A 19,382-nucleotide genomic window follows, 5' to 3' on the forward strand; every position below is an offset into this window, starting at 1 on the left:
CGATTGGGTTTCTTTCCCCCCTTCTTTAGGAGGTGGGGTGGCACAAGCCCTCCCTGCCACGGGTCCCGGAGGACGCGGTGGACCGAGCAGCGCGGCGGGTCGCCGCGGAGGAGAAGAAGAAGAAGAAGGATGCGGAGAAGACCCGGGCCCGCGAGCGGAGGTGGGCTCGGGACGCCTTGGAGAAACGCCGTCGCCAGCAGGAGAGGGAAGGACTCCCAAGGGAGCCATCGCCGGAGACACCCGACGACGATGATGACGACGATGATGAGGAGGAGGACGACATGGCCGCCCGTCTCGGCCTCAGCCCCGGCCTGGGGTGTGGCCAGGAGCCGTCGAGCCAGCCCCCGAGCGGACCGATACCGTCAGTCCCCGGAGTTGCGGCGTCGGGGTCCCGGCCCGAGGCACGGGGACGACCCGAGAGGTCACCTGACCCCTCGGCTGGAGGAGCTGAGGTGGCTGCGGAGGGCCAGGTCAGGGCGTCTGCTCCCCAGGGGCCGCCGCTCGTACCGGCAGCGCATGGGGGTGACCCTCGAGTCATCGCGACCGTGCCCGGGCCATCTGCTCCCCGGGCGTCCAAAGCAAAGGTGGCGCCGAAATTGCCGGCGAGGCGGACCTCGGCAGCTGTTTCGGGAGCCGGGATCCAAGAAACCTCCCCCCAGGCGCGGTGGATCATGGCCCGAAGTGGGTAAGCACCTCGGAATGTCTTCGTCTTGGCTTCCTATTCATAGGTCTCGGCCGTGATTTTTCTTTTCTCCTCAGTAAGCGAAGCCATGGGCTGACCGACCTGGCACCCCGGAAGGCACTTAAGAAGACGCCGGCTTGTGCGGCCAGCGCCGCTTCGGGCCTTGCCGTTCAACCGACCCTCTCGCACGGCGTTCCACCTCAGGGGGCTCAGACGGCGCCGGTCGCCGTGGAGCAGGTTCCCGAGGCCGGCTCCTCTGCCGAGGCGGCCATCGCGATAGGAGAGGCGGCTGACGCCGACGTGATCCTGAGTCCACCGGTGGTGCCGGCCATGTCGGCGCCTGTCGCTACCGAAGTCGCCGCCGTCCCGGTTGAGGAGCGTCCGGTGGCTGTCGATGCTGAGTTGGTTGATGTGTCGGCGCCTGGTGCCTCGGAAGAGGCGGGTGGGGAGGCTCGATTCGTCCTGCCGGGCGACGGCCTCGTCGCTGTGCGGCGGAGCCCCGAGGTCCAGCGCCAGTTGCTCCGGTTCCGGACCCGTGAGGCCTCGGACCCCGTCTTCGTTCTCGATGATGAACGGGAGGACCAGTCCTGGGACGAGCTCCGCGAGCGTGCCGAAGCAACGGTGGGGTCGCTCCGGTCGTTGCTGGAGGCTTTCTGCGGGGACGTCCCCAAGATCCTCCAGGTAACGGTTTCGGGCATACCTTTGTTTTTCTTCTGTGACTAAGGCGTTTTTCGTGACGCCCCGCTTCCTTCCCTCAGGATCTATCGGGTCGGAGCGCCGCCAAGTCGTCGTTCATCCGCCGCGAAGTCGATGTCTGGGGCTCGCTGCGGTCCCTGAGGACCTCGCTTGCCAGGGCCACTGCACGCCTTTCCCAGCAGGGTGCCGAGGTAGCGGACCTCTAGTTGCTCTGCGCTGACCTGAGAGCCGAGGCGGCAGCGGCGCGCACGGAGGCGACCGCGGCGCGCGCAGAGGTGCAACGGCAGCGGTCGGAGCTCGTCCAGGTCGTCGAGGAGCGGGTCCGATCTCGGGGCCGGGCTGCTGAGGCCGAAAGCCGGGCCGACGCCCTCGCGGCCGACTTAGCCGCGGCCCAGGCCGCGACCTCGGAGCAGCGCGCCCGGGCCGAGGGTAAGCCTTGACCATCCTTGGTTCTTGCTCTTGTTTGTTTCCTCTGCTTGTGTTTGAGGTTTTTCTTCTGGTTGTTCGCAGAGCTCGAGTCCGCCCTCGAGGAGTCCGCCAAGGCGCTTGCCGAGGCGCTTGCCGGGGCGGCCGAGCAGAGGGAAGCCGACTTCACGGCCATGTCCGAAGCCATCTCGGACGTTTATCGGGCCCTTGGCTCCGGTGACGTCCCCTCAGGAAGCTCCCCTCAAAGCCGCCTTCAAGCCTTGGGCGATCACGCGCGCGGCAGGCTCCGCGAGGCGCTACACCACGGCGTCAGGCGGGCCTTCGCCGTGCTCGCTTCCCACTACGTCGTGGACCTGGAGCGGGTTAGCGAGGGGTATTGTCTTCCTAATGAAGACGAAGCTTCCCTGGCGGAAATCCAGCGAGTCGACGCGGTCGCCGCGGGTCCGAGCGCAGTGCTGGCGACCACCTTTGAGGCGGAAATCCTCCCCCCTGCGCCGTCGCCGGAAGCCGAGATGGACCTCACCGAAGGAGGAGACGGAGCTGAAGGCGCGGCTCCTTCCCAAGGCGACGCCTAACTCTTGTTGGACCAGTTTCTGTTGGATGTGCGCGCGTCCTCCTGTGGCCGCCGAGGCCTGAACACTTTGCTTCTATTGCATGGAGTCGTACTCTTCCTTTTATTTTGCGTGTCCGACTTTGTTTGTCAATAACAGGGTGGCTTCCCGAGCAGGGGTCATTTTTCGTGGCGGGTGACGAGTGAGGGTGTCCTTAACCCGGAGGTATAGGAATCCCTCGGCCCAGTCGGCCTTGCCACTTACATGCACCCATGTTTGCTCCTTGGGGCCCTGCTTCTGATATAGCCGGGAGAACGCAAAAAAGCCTTTTTTGATCGAAAATTTTGGACGCGGAGAGGTACACCCAGTCTTGACGCAGGGAGGTTCCCCCTTTTTAGCCCCCGAGGGAGGGTCGGGCTCTACCGAGGCGAGGCCGGCCCTTCCTTGATGACTGAGACTTGCGCGGGAGCGAGGTGTACGAACAGCTTGAAAACGTCTTAAGGGTAGACACGACGTAGTTGTCGGACGTTCCGAGCGTTGCTGTAGACCTCGCCTTGACCGCCGGCCAACTTGTGCGTTCCGGGCTCCAGAACGTCGACGATGACAAGCGGCCTTTCCCGGGGGTGTGCGCAGCCCCCGGGTGTCATCCGCGCAGAGGCCATTTGACGGGTCGGGCTCCTGCCCGAATATCCGGCGAGTGCTCGGCGACATCCCTTGGTAAGCCGGGCATGCCCGAGGGACTCCTCGCGAAAACGTCGGCGTTCGCGCGGAGAAAGTTGCCGAGCACTGCTTCTTACTTGGGGTCGAGCTCGGAACCGATCCGGATCTGCTTGGAGGTGTCGCCACCGGGGTCGAGAGGGACGGCCTTAACCGTCTCCGCTGGCTCGAAGTTGCCGGTATGTCGCTTCACGTCCGGCACCTCTTTGGAGAGGTTCTCCAGGTCGGCGATGAGGGCCTCGGACTCGGCGAGGGCCTCAGCGTACTCCACGCACTCCACGTCGCATTCGAACGCGTGTTTGTACGTGGGGCCGACGGTGATGACCCCGTTGGGGCCCGGCATCTTGAGCTTCAGGTAGGTGTAGTTGGGGACGGCCATGAACTTCGCGTAGCATGGCCTCCCCAGCACCGCGTGGTAGGTTCCTCGGAACCCGACCACCTCGAACGTCAAAATCTCCCTTCGGAAGTTGGAGGGCGTTCCGAAGCAGACGGGAAGGTTGAGCCGTCCGAGGGGCTGGACGCGCTTCCCAGGAATGATCCCGTGGAAGGGCGCAGCGCCTGCTCGGACGAAGGACAGATCGACGCGCAGGAGCCTGAGGGTCTCGGCGTAGATGATGTTGAGGCAGCTGCCCCCATCCATCAGGACCTTGGTGAGCCTGACGTCGCCGACGATGGGGTCGACGACGAGCGGGTATTTCCCCGGGCTCGGCACGTGATCGGGGTGGTCAGCTTGGTCGAAGGTGATGGGCTTGTCGGACCAGTCCAGGTAGACTGGCGCCGCCACCTTCACCGAGCAGACCTCCCGGCGCTCTTGCTTGCGATGCCGAGCCGAGGCATTCGCCGCATGCCCTCCGTAGATCATGAAGCAGTCGTGGACCTCGGGGAACTCTCCTGCTTGGTGATCTTCCCTTTTGGCGTCGTCGCGGGCCCTGCCACCCTCTGCAGGTGGCCCGGCCTTGTGGAAGTGGCGCCGAAGCATGACGCACTCCTCGAGGGTGTGCTTGACGGGCCCCTGATGGTAGGGGCACGACTCCTTGAGCATCTTGTCGAAGAGGTTATCACCTCCGGGGGGCTTCCGAGGGTTCTTGTACTCGGCGGCGGCGACAAGGTCTGCGTCGGCGGCGTCGCGTTTCGCTTGCGACTTCTTCTTGCCTTTCTTTTTGGCGCCGCGTGGAGTAGACGCCTCGGGGGCCTCTTCCGACGGGCGGCCCTGGGGCTGCTTGTCCTTTCGGAAGATGGCCTCGACCGCCTCCTGGCCAGAGGCGAACTTGGTGGCGATGTCCATCAGCTCGCTCGCCCTGGTGGGGGTCTTGCGACCCAACTTGCTCACCAGGTCGCGGCAGGTGGTGCCGGCAAGGAACGCGCCGATGACATCTGAGTCGGTGATGTTGGGCAGCTCGGTGCGCTGCTTCGAGAATCGCCGGATGTAGTCCCGAAGAGACTCTCCCGGCTGTTGCCGGCAGCTCCGGAGGTCCCAGGAATTCCCGGGGCGCACGTACGTGCCCTGGAAATTGCCGGCGAAGGCTTGGACCAAATCATCCCAGTTGGAGATCTGCCCCGGAGGCAGGTGCTCCAACCAGGCGCGAGCAGTGTCGGAGAGGAACAGGGGGAGGTTGCGGATGATGAGGTTGTCGTCGTCCGTTCCACCCAGTTGGCAGGCCAGGCGGTAGTCTGCGAGCCACAGTTCCGGTCTCGTTTCCCCCGAGTACTTCGTAATAGTAGTCGGGGGTCGGAACCGGGTCGGGAACGGCGCCCGTCGGATGGCCCGACTGAAGGCCTGCGGACCGGGTGGTTCGGGCGAGGGACTCCGATCCTCCCCGCTGTCGTAGCGTCCCCCACGCCTAGGGTGGTAGCCTCGGCGCACCCTTTCATCGAGGTGAGCCCGACGGTCGTGACGATGGTGCTCGTTGCCGAGGTGGCCCGGGGCCGCAGGAGCGGTGTTGCGCGTGCGCCCGGTGTAGACCGAGGCTTCCCGCATGAATCGGGAAGTCGCGGCATGAGGTTCCGAGGGGTATCCCTGCCTTCGGGAGGCAGAGCTCTCGGCCCGTCGGGCCGCAGCGCCTTCCAGAAGATTCTTGAGCTCTCCCTGGATTCGCCGACCCTCGGTGGTTGACGGCTCCGGCATCGCGCGGAGGAGCATCGCCGCGGCTGCCAGGTTCTGACCGACCTCGCTGGATGCGGGTGGCGGCCTCACCCTGACGTCGTTGGCGACGCGGTGCTGGAAACCTTGGGGCAGGTGACGTATTTCTCCGGCCGGGGGCTGGCCCGCCCATACCTGCCCGACGTCCCGGCGGATCGACTCGAGTGCTCCTGCTCCCTCGTCGAGCCTGGCCTGCGCCCCGTGGACTTGCTCGAGCTGTGGGTCGTGACCCCCCGCCGGAACGGGGACCACAGCTAGCTCCCGCGGGATGTCGGCGCGAGGCACCGGCCTAGGGAGATCACCGTCCTCCGGCATGCCGAGGTGGTTGCCTTTGGAGGGATCCCCTAGCTCGACGTGGAAACATTCGCGGCTCGGGCCGCAGTCCTCGTCGTCAAGACTGCGGCTACCGTCGGAACAGTCGGAGAGGCAGTAGTCCCATGCGGTCATAAAGTCCCGCATGGCACTAGGGTTGCCAAACCCAGAGAAATCCCGACAGATGTTGGGATCGTCATCTTCCTCGAACCCAGAGGGTCCGTAGGTCGAGACGTCCGTCAATCGGTCCCAAGGCGACCGCATACGAAACCCCAGCGGGGTTGCACTCGCCTCAACGAGAGCGCCCGCCAAAGCGAGGTCGCTAGGCGGGTTGAGGCCGAGTCGAAATGACGTAGGATGGGAATCAGTCAGTACCTTTTGATCGACGAGGAGCGACATAGTCACGTCGGGGACTGATTGCGCCGTCGTCTTAGGTACGAGGGTGACGTCCTGCAGGCCCTCCGCGAGCGCGCAGGCGTCGTCCACTTGCTCGGGATTGGCGTGTCGCGGGGGGACGGCTCTCGCCTTCGTCTCAGACGCGAAGTCGACGCCCGACGCGCCCCCCGTTGGGGCGCTGGGGACGTCGATTCGCTCGACAGCCGACGAAGCGCTGCCTCCCGCTCGGCCTTGGTTGCCCCGCCTCCTCCTTCGTTGGCGGGGGAGAGGACGGGGCGAGCTCGAATGTTGTTCTTCCACCATGCGGGGAAGATGTCGTCGATTCCGCCGCCGGCGGGCGGGTTGTCGGCCGCCATTGTCGTCGTCATGCGGCGGTGGAAGGAGTATCATGTCGTAGCTGCCGTCGAGGGACATGAACTCAAGACTCCCGAAACGGAGCACCGTCCCGGGTTGGAGAGGTTGTTGGAGACTGCCCATCTGGAGCTTGACGGGAAACTGCTCGTCAACACGCAGCGTGCCCCTACCTGGCGCGCCAACTGTCGGCGTCTCGAGACCGGGGGGTCCCTAAGGCCGACGAGTGAGTGTGCCGCGTGCCCCAGCCCAGATGGGTCGAGCGCGTGGGCGAGCGCGAAGGGGGGAAGCGAGGTGGCCGGAGACGGGCGTGAGAGAGGTGGAAATCCCGCGGCCTTCGTGTTCGTCCCGCGCCCAGGTCGGGTGCGCTTGCAGTAGGGGGTTACAAGCGTCCACGCGGGTGAGGGAAGCGAGCGGCCCCAAGAGAGCGCCTGCCCCGTCCTCGTCCCCGCGCGGCCAACCTTCTCTAAGAAGGCCCTGGTCCTTCCTTTTATAGGCGTAAGGAGAGGATCCAGGTGTACAATGGGGGTGTAGCAGAGTGCTACGTGTCTAGCGGGGGAGAGCTAGCGCCCTAAGTACATGCCAATGTGGCAGCCGGAGAGATCTTGGCACCCTGCTGGTGTGATGTCGTGGCTGTCGGAGGAGCAATGGAGCCTGGCGGAGGGACAGCTGTCGGAGCGGTTGAGTCCTTGCTGACGTCCCTCTGCTTCCGTAAGGGAGCTGAGAGCCGCCGTCGTCACAGGGCTAGCGGGGCGCCATCATTGCCTATCTGGCGGAGCTAGCCAGATGGGACACCGGTCTTGTTCTCTGTGGCCCGAGTCGGCTCGGGGTAGAGTGATGATGGCGCTTCCTGTGGACGTGGCGGGCCTGTGCCTTAGGTCGGGCGACGTGGAGGCTCCTCCGAAGCCGAGGTCGAGTCTGTCTTCCATGGCCGAGGCCGAGCCTGAGCTCCTGGGTCGGGCGAGGCGGAGGTTGTTCGGCAGAGGCCAGGGCGGAGTCCGAGCCCTGGGGTCGGGCGAAGCGAAGTTCGTCGTCTTCTGGGGCTGAGCCCGAGTCCGAGCCCTGGGTCGGGCGGAGCGGAGTTCGCCGTCTTCTGGGGCCTTAGCCCGTGTCCGAGCCCTGGGTCGGGCGGAGCGGAGTTCGCCGTCTTCCGGGGCTTTAGCCCGAGTCCGAGCCCTGGGTCGGGCGGAGCGGAGTTCGCCGTCTTCCGGGGCCTTAGCCCGAGTCCGAGCCCTGGGTCGGGCGGAGCGGAGTTCGCCGTCTTCCGGGGCCTTAGCCCGAGTCCGAGCCCTGGGTCGGGCGGAGCGGAGTTCGCCGTCTTCCGGGGCTGAGCCCGAGTCCGAGCCCTGGGTCGGGCGGAGCTTCCTATGGTGCCTTTGGCAAGGCCTGACTGCCTGTCAGTCTCACTCTGTCAAGTGGCACTGCAGTCGGAGTGGCGCAGGCGGCGCTGTCCTTCTGTTAGACCAGTCAGTGGAGCGGCGAAGTGACGGTGGTCACTTCGGCTCTGCCGGAGGGCGCGTGTCAGGATAAAGGTGCCAGGCCACCTTTGCGTTAAATGCTCCTGCGACTCGGTCGGTCGGCGCGGCGATTTAGTCAGGGCTGCTTCTTAGCGAAGGCAAGGCCTCGGGCGAGCCGGAGATGTGTCCGCCATTAAAAGGGGGGGCCTCGGGCGAGACGGAAACCCCTCGGGGTCGGCTGCCCTTGCCCGAGGCTAGGCTCGGGCGAGGCGTGATCGAGTCACTCGTATGGACTGATCCCTGACTTAATCGCACCCATCAGGCCTCTACAGCTTTATGCTGATGGGGGTTACCAGCTGAGAATTAGACGTCTTGAGGGTACCCCTAATTATGGTCCCCGACACCATCTCAATCTATATCAGTTCTTGAAGGAATAGTAAATGGTTGTGTTGATGGAAATTGGAATTGAGAATACATGCCTTGACATAAATAAGAACCTGTTTGTTGTTTGATGAACTAGGAAATAACTAAAAATTATTTGGACAGAGACATCACAAATATAAGAACCTGTTTATTGAGAATACATGGCTTATATAACCTTTCTACCATTAGCACAGGCTCATTGCAAGTGCTAGCGTCTGCACGAGTGATAGGACTGGCGGTGCACGAGTATAAGCGTCTGAGCTCGAGAGACCACGACCCTCACAATCATTAGGTGATGGATTGATGATGATTTTATGTAATCATTATGCACTGAATTATCGAATAATTTGTACGCCTTCAAAACGCACGAGCACATTTAAAACATATTCATGTTGCTAATAGTTCATTGTGGGTGTCATAATTGATGGTTCAGTTTATTGCTTTTCAACATGTGAGATTGTGATTGCAGACTGTAGTGTTAAACTATTCATATTCTGCTTGCTTTTGCATATTGCATCGCTGTCCTTTTTTTGGAGTGACTGCATTCTATGGATATTTAGGAGCATCATGGTCTCATATTTGGAGAGTTTTGCTTTCATATTTGAGTAGGAATTTTGGATCAAGAAGAACAAGGGAGGTTTCTAGAGAGAGTATCGAACTCAGAGAGAGAGAGAGATGATACTGGAGCCACCTATCCACAAGGTACTTTGTTTTTGTTTTCATTTTTCCGTAGTAAATGTACTCATTAGAAGGAGCGAGATGGTCTAACTAAAAAATAGTTATTTGAGTAGGAATTTTCTTATGTTCTTCAACAAGACAATAATCTGATCTTATACTCGTTATTCTTTTTCGGTTAACATTTAATGTATTTATTTTGTTAATGTCTTTGATGTACCCTGTTGCACATACTGCATCTCATCGATTCTTTTCTCATTTATGTTGCTACAGTCGCTATTTCGCAAGATCGTCGTGGCCCTATCGAGAACGGAGATGCTCTTAGCAAAGCAGGAGGACATGGTGGACGTGAACATGAAGCTAAAGCTGACTTCCAGCCAATCCAACTAGCAGCAGTAGGCGGGGAGTGGATGCGCCTGCTAGAAGAGTGCTAGCTCCGTGCATACGCTCGCTCGACAAACGTGTGTTGTTAACTATTGTATATAGTGTTATAATTACTGTCCTTTATTCCTGATGTTTGTTTTGTAGCTGAAACTCACATGGTTTTCTCATTTCCATCTCGATTTTGTATGTCGTGACCATGAAAGACCAAATGTTTTCTTGCGGTTTCTAAAAATATAGCTCTCCATTATTGTGATTGTGTGTCGTCGCAACACACGGGCAATGACAAGAGTATCTATTTATTTATGTTCACCTCAATTCATCTGTGGTGAAGTGGATTATGATATAAATTAGTTAATTTTGTATCCTAATTCATCCTAACCTTATAGGAGCCTTTTTGGAATAAGGGAATTTTCCTTGTAAAATTGAACTAATTCCGGTAAAATTTGTGCAAGTTCTAATAAATTTCTGCATTCCAAACATGTCTCCTACCGTGTATATAAGTGCATCCAAGCAAGATCGACACACATTACTACTAGATACGATATGGCATATAATTCTTTGATAAAAAAATCTTTGAAGGCTCACTATCTCTCTACACTTTTCTACCCCTATAAAGCATCTGTTTTTTTGTTTCCACCGTTGTCCCTTTTGCAAAAAAAGTCATTATACTTCTTTCTAATCTAACCCACGGTCCAAACATGTGTATCGTGCGCGAAGCGTATAGGTTTGTTCATCTCCGCTACTTCTCGCCTACCATTGGACCCTTATCTATGGATCGTGGGAAACCACCTAACCCCCAACACGATAGGAAACCACACGCAACGAAACGCTCCCACATAGTACCACCTCACAGTCTAAAAGAGGACAAGCGACCGAGTGAACTATAAAAAAGGGTTGGATATCAACTATGTATTTTAGGTTTAGAGAAATGTCCACAAATTTAGAGAAGTGTAGTTGTATACACTTCTTTCAATCAAGACTACTGGGTGCAATAAAGATTATTCTTACTGCTCTCAGACATCAAGATACAACACTGGATTGAAAGATTGATGGTCAAGAATGCTAAAGCAGCAAAAAAGTATTGTTATTATAGCAACGGTTTTTAATAAACAAACTTTGTATGACTATTCTTACATATATAGAGATTAAACCAATGAATAGTTAAAGGCTATGGCAAATATGCAGTTTACCGGGAAAAGAAAATTTCCATTCAACTGGTCGTTTGGTCTATAATTTTGACTATATAGATGAACCGGACAAGCAAGTCTGGAGCGCGGTTAGGATCAAGAACATATCAATTTCCAGTCTTCAAGGTTACAACCAATTGTCTCTACCAAAGTTCTATAGGCAACTTAACTTTGATTAACAACACAACACATGGCCATATTTATGTTATTGTTGCACTATTTTTTACCGTTGCAACGCACGGGCACCCACCTAGTATATATATATTCTCAACTCTGCCTATATATAGAGGTTCTAATATTGAGCTACTAAAATTAGTTGAATACATCCAAACAGTATAACTAATATTATTAATATATTAGCTAATAGTTAGCTAGATATTTGTTAGTTAGCTAATTTTACTAGCAATTTTTAGTCAACTAAATATTAGCTCAAAGCCATTCAAACACCCTCTAACAATCAAGCGGTTTGTTTAATGTATGAGTATTTTTCTAAATATTCCCTCCGTCTAAATTTATAATTCGTTTGAACTTTTCAATCTACTCGTCTTATAAAAAAATTATGAAAAAACAAAAAATTTATTGTGGTTTTGTTTATTATCAAATATGTTTTATATATATGGCTTAATTTTTTCTATTTTCTTATAAATTTTTTGAATAAGACAAGTGACAAAGAAGTTAAACGAATTGTATTTTAAAACAGAGGGAGTACGAACATGACGAAGACAATCGAAGGATTTGGATTTTTTTAACTATGCTAGAAATTGATTACTAGATGAGAGATCTAGATTTCATATATGTATATGTGCACAAGATTTATCATATGGATTTGATACACGTGAGGGTGAATGGGAATCATTGAATCAACTCCGCCCGTGGGCCCGAGCTAGCTGCTAGCCTGCCTGGGACTGGCTCTGCAGCAGGGAGCCAGGGACAGCAAACTTGAACACCCCCGCAGGCCGCAGTGGAGTGGAGACAGGTTTTAGGTGTGCAGCAGTCTTGCTGGGAATGGGATTAGCTTACGGCCCGGCCGAACATCCAAACACCACGCCTGCCGCTCCAGCTAGGGTATAGCCGCTTATCGGAGACATGAACATGAGTAAATTACATGACAATATATAATCTGCGTATGGTACATTATTTCATGATTTATGGGTATTTTGTTTCACAAATAAAATGCCATAGACACGTATGACGGTACGAGTAATTCGGATCCCGAACCGACAATCTACCTACACAGCCATACGGGGGAGACGTACACGCAGGGGCTAAGTAATTCTTTCCCTTCACGGTTTCTATTCACAACGGGTTTCTATTCACAACGGAGTTCCCGTTCTGTATAACCCATCCACCAAGCTTAGGCCAAACATGCAATATTGATGCCAAACAGACCATGTGACAATCCGGAAGTGCCTCATGCAACAACAGGGTAGGATGCACACGTAGCAACACCTGCATCGTTTAGAGTCCAAGTCAGTATCGTGTTAGTGCTAGTGCGCTATATAACCTGAAACACGAGATCTCTTCTCGTTCTTTCGTAGTGATGAAATGTATGGAATACTCACCGCACATGTTTTTGCCCATTTCCATCTTGAAGTAACCCTCATCACCCCAGTCAGCGCCCCATGAGTTCTTGATGAGCCAGTAGGGGACACCGTTCTCGACACCATAGCCAACAGCCAGAACAGCGTGGTTCACATCCTAGCAATGCAAAAGGATTCATAATTTCAGATCATGACAACAGAATAACAAAGAATCCTAGCATTGATGAGATAGGAGCAATTCGTAGTGAAACTCTACATAGGCAGACCATAGATGAATCGTAGGCTGATGACACAAAAGCTACTGTAACTGACCATCGGTGTAGTTCCGCAGTGGTCACTAGTGTAGACTCCGGTCTTGTACAGTCTGAAACCACTGATCACCTCGAAGGCAACACTAACCGGGCGAACCAGACCAACAGCATCCTTCAGTTCATCCTCAGCACCCTAACCACACCAACAGAAATAGTATAAACTATTGACTTAGAGTAGTTAAATGTAGATAACACTCTGTCGAAACTTAGGATGGGTTTATCCTCACCAGGGTGATGTTAACCGAGTCCAAAACCTTGACTCCAACATTCTCAGCCTTGAACTGGCAGATTCCGTTGACACCTTGGTAAGGGTAGGACTCCTCGGTGTCAAGACCACCATTGTATTTGATGTATTCAAAGGCCTGGGATGGAAGGCCCCCCTTACATCCGAAATTGTTGAATGCAAAACCGCAGTCAACAAGCTGTTGCTCAGAGAGAGAGATGGCCTTGCCAGTTGCCTGGGTATATGCAGCCTCAAGCGCACCAGTAGTGCTGCCATAGTAAGCATCAAGGGAATTTAATTATTTTTTCTGCACGATCCCCTTTTTCTACTTTCAGAACATGCTAAGATGGTCATTTCTATGCACAATGGAAAAAAGGAGTGGAAATAGCATATAACAGGAGATATAAGAACGGCTAACAGCTGGTTGCCAAAAAAGTATCTGAATTATATTAAGATGCTTAACTGCTTAAGGTTGTATTCGGATCGGAAGGGATTGAGAGGGATTAAATCCCCTCCTGTTCAAATTTGAATAGCAAGGGATTTAATCCCCTCCAATCCCGTTCAATCCACCTCTAACTTAAGAAGTTCTGCACTTCAATATTCCATGAAAATTCTACAACACGCCTCTTTGTTTGTGAGGCATATCTGATAATACAAATGTGCACTACTTCAGAACTAACGCTTCTTAGGATCATTTCCTTTTCACCACGAAACTCTTGCCCTCATTTTGGCTACAGCCTACAGTTTGGAACTGGATATATTTATTCAGATTCACTGATTCCAGAATAGCAGAAGGGAAATACAGCCAAACTACATGTGACCTCTCTGAATAAAACTTCATTAGCCCTGCAGCCTGAATTCGTTGTCATATACATTGACATGAATAAAGGAAGTAACAGTGAAGTTTGCAATGCTCTGACAATTAAGAATATGATTTGGCTTCTTATCTCTCGAGTAACTTGTAGTGACTTTTGTTTCTCTATCTACATATCAAATTTGCTTCTCCCATATTTGCACTGTGATTTTTTTATGTTGGGCCCAAAAGGATAGCAGGCACAAAACATTTGAAAGAACAAAATTAGATTGATATTAACTTAACTTTTCACTATGAACAAACACTATCTCAAGGATATAAAAATAACCAACTTTTACAAGGGATCAGAGTGACACCTTTTATTAGAGATTTTGGTCACTATCATGGCTCTCGCTGATATATTAATGTGTTACTTGGACCGATTGGGAAATTAGACTTGCATTGCTTTACATGTTAATTGATTTTTTTTCAAATTCATGTGAAAGTTTTCCACAGAGATCTGCATTTACACTATTGGATAGTAATGTGTGTCATATTCATATAATATATTAGCTTGTGCGCATATAAAGCTTCATAATGCATTAATATGTAATATGATATGGAAACTATTATTTGAAAGTAAATTTAGTTGGCAGGAAACATGAATGGCTCCAAAAAATGATTATAGGTCAACTAATTGGGACAGATTACAAAGCAACGCATAGCCCAAGAGCTAAGGGTGGTTGGTTGATCGTGATCCAATTATTTAATTGCTTGCATGTCTCACAAGTGCTGGGACCTTTTTCATTTGCTTAATAGAGTTGTATTGCTCATGTGACCTGCGTGGAGTGACGGCGGGCAGTCACGTGTTGCGGCGGCCATCCCAGTGCAAGGAGGCCTTCTATTGACAGCTAGTGCCCTAGCGTGCATTTTTGCTGTCTTTGATGAAGTGACAGGGTTGCTGAGTGCTACCGGATCTTTGTGGACGTGGTTGGCATGAAGAAGACCAGAGACAAAAGATCACGCTTTGGATTGGTGGCTTGCAGCGGACTATGGCGGATAGCCCCACATGGAAGGGTCTAGTCCGGTGTAGGACATCATCGTGAGATGGCACAAGCGGATTGCAGCGACTACCTCTGCATGTCAGTGGCTAATTCGGTGCTTTTCAGCATCGAAAACGATGGCACTAGTGGTGACTTTGGTGTTTCGACATGATGACTCTGTCATCCAGGCGATCATGGCAATCGGTTGGCTATTATGAACTTATGGAGGATCAGGTCTTTGGTGTATAACAGTGGTGTGTGTGCAAGTAGATATGTCTTTAGCGTGTGTTGATGTCTAATCCAATCCACTTTTGTTGCTAGTTGCTTTTGTAGTTTTGGTTGGCTCAGTTGTGTTGTTGCTAGACCCTTTGAGGTCTTGTTATTTCGTTGTATTATCCAGTCTGGTTTTTTTATTTTTAATATAACTGGCAGCTCTCCTGCTTGATTGGTTTTTTTTAAAAGGAAGATCTGAACTACTACTCTTGCTAGCAAAAATTAGCTTCACCAACACATATCTATCATAACCCATCCTGGACCCCACCTAAAGTAGTTTTAAGTTATTTACCAGCAAGGTTTGATAGTGCCCACCCTGATTAGTTTCAAGACCATGAGTCCATGACTGATTTGAAGGCCATGCAAGTAATTTGCATGCAGACTCCAATCCGCACTTCCTGTAGGATATCATATGCACTTTTTACTGGTAAAGTAAGCATGCACCAAACACAACTACCATTGACATGATTCCCATATATTATTTCCTTTTAGGACATTAGGGAACAGGGTAAAGCAGTAAAAAAATATGCTGCATCCAGCATTCTCTAAGAGTGATATATATAAGAAACGAGAGAACCGGAAAGAGGATGCTGATTTTTCAGTAGTTACCTGAAGGTCCAGCATGATCCACAGTGGCCCTGGTTTTTCACTGGGCTCACGATCCCATCCTCCCTCCAGTCTTTCTGCAGTAGCGGGAACAACATCACACACACATTTCAAAATAGTGTCCAAAAGAATAATGATAGCATCCAAGACTAGTTGAAATTGTTCAATCCGTAACCAACCACCTTATATGATTCAGAACTAGTAACACAGCACCGTAGTGCAAAACCGCGAGAATCACTACTGAACATGCATGATGTATCCCAGAACTGCTATCTTTAAACATATAGTTGTGAACGGGTTAAGTTCTGCAGTATTGTTGGAAGCATAAACTAGTTGTGGGAAGTTCTACACTTCTACTGGTATGGCATTGCATAGAAAGAGGGGTCATCTGAACAGTAACTGCCTCATGTGTTGTGCCGGGGCCAAGGAAGAAAGTAGCTGAACAACATTGCTTGTCGTGGACTCGTGGTGGAGCGGGCTGCGCAAAATAGGCAAAAGCTAGAGACCACAAAGCCTGGAAGCAATGAGAAAATACTGCAGCCACTCGCAATCTTAAATTCTTAATACCAGAAACTCCTCCTGTAAAGCCCAAATAAACTCCCAATAAACTAACACACACAGGACTGACTCAACTCTCATGTGATTGATGCTGTTACAAATGGAATCAAAGTACCAACGTGGCTGCAACCTACTCGTCTGCCCGTTTGGGAGTCAAAACACGACGTTTACAAGACATAGAGGATTATCTGTGACTGTGACGACCGACGAGGTAACTTACCGTCTCCGGCATCGCGGCAGCGGCGGCGGCGCGCATCTGGTGGTTGCCGGCGAGCGTGGCGGAGCAGTTCTGCGCTGCGCCGAGCCGGGTCGCACGGAACTCCTCCCAGCTCATGTCCGCGAAGCCTGTACACCAGCCACACATAACGAACATATGAGAATCAGGGACGCGCTGAAGCGCACGTTACAGAATACGGATTGGGGCGAGGAGGACTGAAGCGGTCAAGGCCATACGGTTGATGCCGAGGCGGTAGTAGAGCCGTAGAGGCCTTTCCGGTTGGTAGAGCGGACGAGCTGGAGGCTCTCGGAGAAGATCCTGAACCGCTTCTGGACCTCCGCCGCGCTCTTGTAATTCTTGCCATACCTGCATCGCGCGGCCGGCGGCGGCGGTCCGAATCGTGAGGTGAGGCCATCGAGGAGAATAAAAACGGGAGGGAGGACGGCGGGCGGGGTTTGGACCGCTGCTCGCTGGATTAGGTGACAGGGCGCTCACCTGATGGCGAAGCGTGCGAAGCGAAGCGCGTCGCGGGTGCGGCCGAGCGCGGCGAAGACGGTGGACTCGAGCGCGGAGGCCGCGCGGTCGGTGACGGGACGGATCGGGTTGGAGTCCGCGAAGCCGGAGTTGGCCGCGGCAGTGGTTGCCGCCAGGGCGAGGACGGCGAGGGCGAGCTGGCGGCGTAGGGCCATCTCGACTGCGGGACTGGCAATATTTTAGTGCGACAATGGCCTGCATTCCGGCTGCGGCTGCTATATACTGCGTTGGCCTCGCATTTTTTTATAAATTTGTTTAGAGCAACTCTAAAAAAAATAGCTAAAAATCGACCAAATTTAATTATTTACTACTCTTTAAAATAGATTTCAAAAAAAGATTAATCCAATAGATTCTGTAAACCAACAGACTCAATGGCGAGTGAAATATACTATACAAAAATAAAGATCGAACATGGATGAATGGAGATATTAAATTTGAAGAATTATTGGAGTCATTTTTCTTTTAATAATAACAAAAAACGATTTAGCTAGTGTTTAGAGATGTGCTTATGTTTTCTCAAATAACATTTTCTATATTCATCCTCTATGTTCATCATTTATAGTCTTTTTTAAAAGATTGTCTCATCTATCTCTTCTTCCGGCAGCACCCTCTATATCTTGTCCTCTATTACGTAAATACCTATATTAGAGACATATTTTACTTTTGATTTTTGTACCATGTATTTGTCATACTCTCAAATGCATAAATTTTAGTTTTGCTAAATTTGTTGTTTAAAGTATTATAATGGATGGAGGAGACGAGAGTGAAACTCTATGTATAGAGGATCTAGCAGCATCCTTTATATTTAGAGTATTATTTAGAGGACGATGTTTGACGGATATGAGGCCAGAATCTCCCCTATATATAGGGTACAAAACCCTTTAGGGTTCATTGTTGGAGAGAGCCTTACGACTCTTAGCAGAGGTGGATCTCTGTTATGGGCCGCTGGGGCCATGGCCCTACTCGTGAGGAAAAAAATATTAGTACCCTACTTAATTATTTCGGCCCATTATTCTACCGCGTTGTTTGCCCTGCCCTACTGATCGTGATTAGTTGTCGCTTGCCGGCGACGCCGCCGCATTGTAAAGCAAACGACGAACCAGAAGATGAAACGAGTTGCTGCCAGCCTGCCCATCGGCTGGTGGCCAGTTCCCAGCGACCAGAGATCCACTCATCCACCGACTCCAAGAGGCAAGAGGCCACCTGTTGTTGCACGCCATTCAGGTTCGGATCAACCGATCAAGCAAAGTTGGTTTATTTTATTGTCTCTCAATTCTACACTCATTTTATTTATTTGTTGTAGTTGTAGAAAATGAAGAGAAGTAGAACAATTGCATCATATTTTACTCAACCGATCACTCCGATAATACAATCCAGTTGAAATAGACATACAACATTTCCTTTGGTCTATCGTCTTGTTGAGTTGGCTTTGATTTTGCCGGTTGCTACTGCCACAGTTGAAAGAGCTTTCTCAGCGGTGAAAATTGTAAAGATTGATTTGAGCAATAAGATGGGGAGTGACTGGCTCAATCATAGGATGGTATGCTATATTGAACGAGTCATTTTTTCAAGTATTCCAAATGATCAGATTTTATACCAGTTTCAAGAAATGAAGTCTCGCATGAAAATGTTGCCTAAACAACCTCGGACTACTAGTGTTAATGGTATGTTCAGTTTATTAAATAATTGAAGTTTGACACGGTCTTAAAATTGTTATATATAACTTGTGTTCATTTTTATGTAGGTCTGCGGTCTGATGCGATTGTTGATGCAGAAACAAGAAGCTAAGTGGAACAAATACAATAATTCTTCATCGATTAGCTTAGGTACTTATTCTTGTCTGTCAATTAGTCTGTGCTAAATTTTTTTCGACTAGAGTTAGTGGCCCTAGTCGTGTCGTGAGCAAAGTTCCGCCACTGACTTTTAGGTCTATTTGGTATGACTCTACTCTACCTTAGAGCACTGCTCCAAAACTCTAGGATGTAGCAACTATATTGTAATGTTTTAGTGGTGTTTAAGTAGTTATGAACAAGGTTTTCAGAAGTGAAAGTATATCCTTGCATGCGACAACCAATAGAGGGACGACGAGGTACAACGACCAATGGAGGGAGGAGGAGGTGAGATAGATAGAGGGAACAGAAGCATGGCAGGCGGTGTAGGGAGGAGGAGGCACAACTATCGCCCGGTGCGGTGGGAGGAGGAGGCGCGCCGAAGGAATCGAGCGGCCACAAATCAATGTGTGAGGAGGAGCGAATCGTTTTTGAAAGGGAAATGTGCCCTTGGGCCATTTCTAAGTATTTTGGTGATTGAGTACCAACACAAGTGCTTAAATGTGAATTTATGCTCATGGATGGACAAAGTGCAAATCAAGAGTAAAGGTATGTTTCTAAGCCTTAGTACATTAGTTTTGTGTACTAATATACTCGTCTAAGTGTTAGAAACAGAAAGAAGAAGAAAAGAAAAGAGGTTAAAAAAGGCTTAGCTGTGTACAGCCAAGACTCAGCTCAGTCTGGAACACCGGACTGTCCGGTGGTGCACCGGACAGTGTCCGGTGCGCCAGGCTGACTCGGCGTGAAGTAGCCGCTCTCGTGAATTCGCCGACGGCGTACGGCTAAAATTCACCGGACTGTTCGGTGTACACCGGACTGTCCGGTGAGCCAACGGTCGGCCGGGCCAACGATCGGCCGCGCGATCTGCGCGGGACACGTGGCCGAGCCAACGGCTAGAAGGGGGCACCGGACTGTCCGGTGTGCACCGGACATGTCCGGTGCGCCAACGGCTCTCTGGCGGCCAACGGTCGGCTGCGCCGTTTAAGGGAAGAAATCGGGCACCGGACAGTGTCCGGTGTGCACCGGACTGTCCGGTGCACCAGTCGACAGAAGGCAA

General features: G+C 51.9%; 1 pseudogene across 1 annotated transcript; it reads right to left on the reverse strand.

Annotated features, from left to right (window-relative positions):
• Window positions 1-11,490: 11,490 nt before the first annotated feature.
• LOC103647465 (cysteine proteinase 2-like) lies at window positions 11,491-16,701 on the reverse strand (annotated as a pseudogene). The gene is made up of 8 exons (XR_562861.3): window positions 16,458-16,701; window positions 16,199-16,328; window positions 15,966-16,090; window positions 15,191-15,264; window positions 12,477-12,741; window positions 12,251-12,382; window positions 11,960-12,095; window positions 11,491-11,846 (listed from the first exon to the last, which is right to left on the reverse strand). The product of XR_562861.3 is annotated as a cysteine proteinase 2-like (transcript).
• Window positions 16,702-19,382: the final 2,681 nt, after the last annotated feature.

This window comes from Zea mays, chromosome 2 (genome assembly GCF_902167145.1).
Source record: "Zea mays cultivar B73 chromosome 2, Zm-B73-REFERENCE-NAM-5.0, whole genome shotgun sequence".
Lineage (NCBI taxonomy): Eukaryota > Viridiplantae > Streptophyta > Magnoliopsida > Poales > Poaceae > Zea > Zea mays.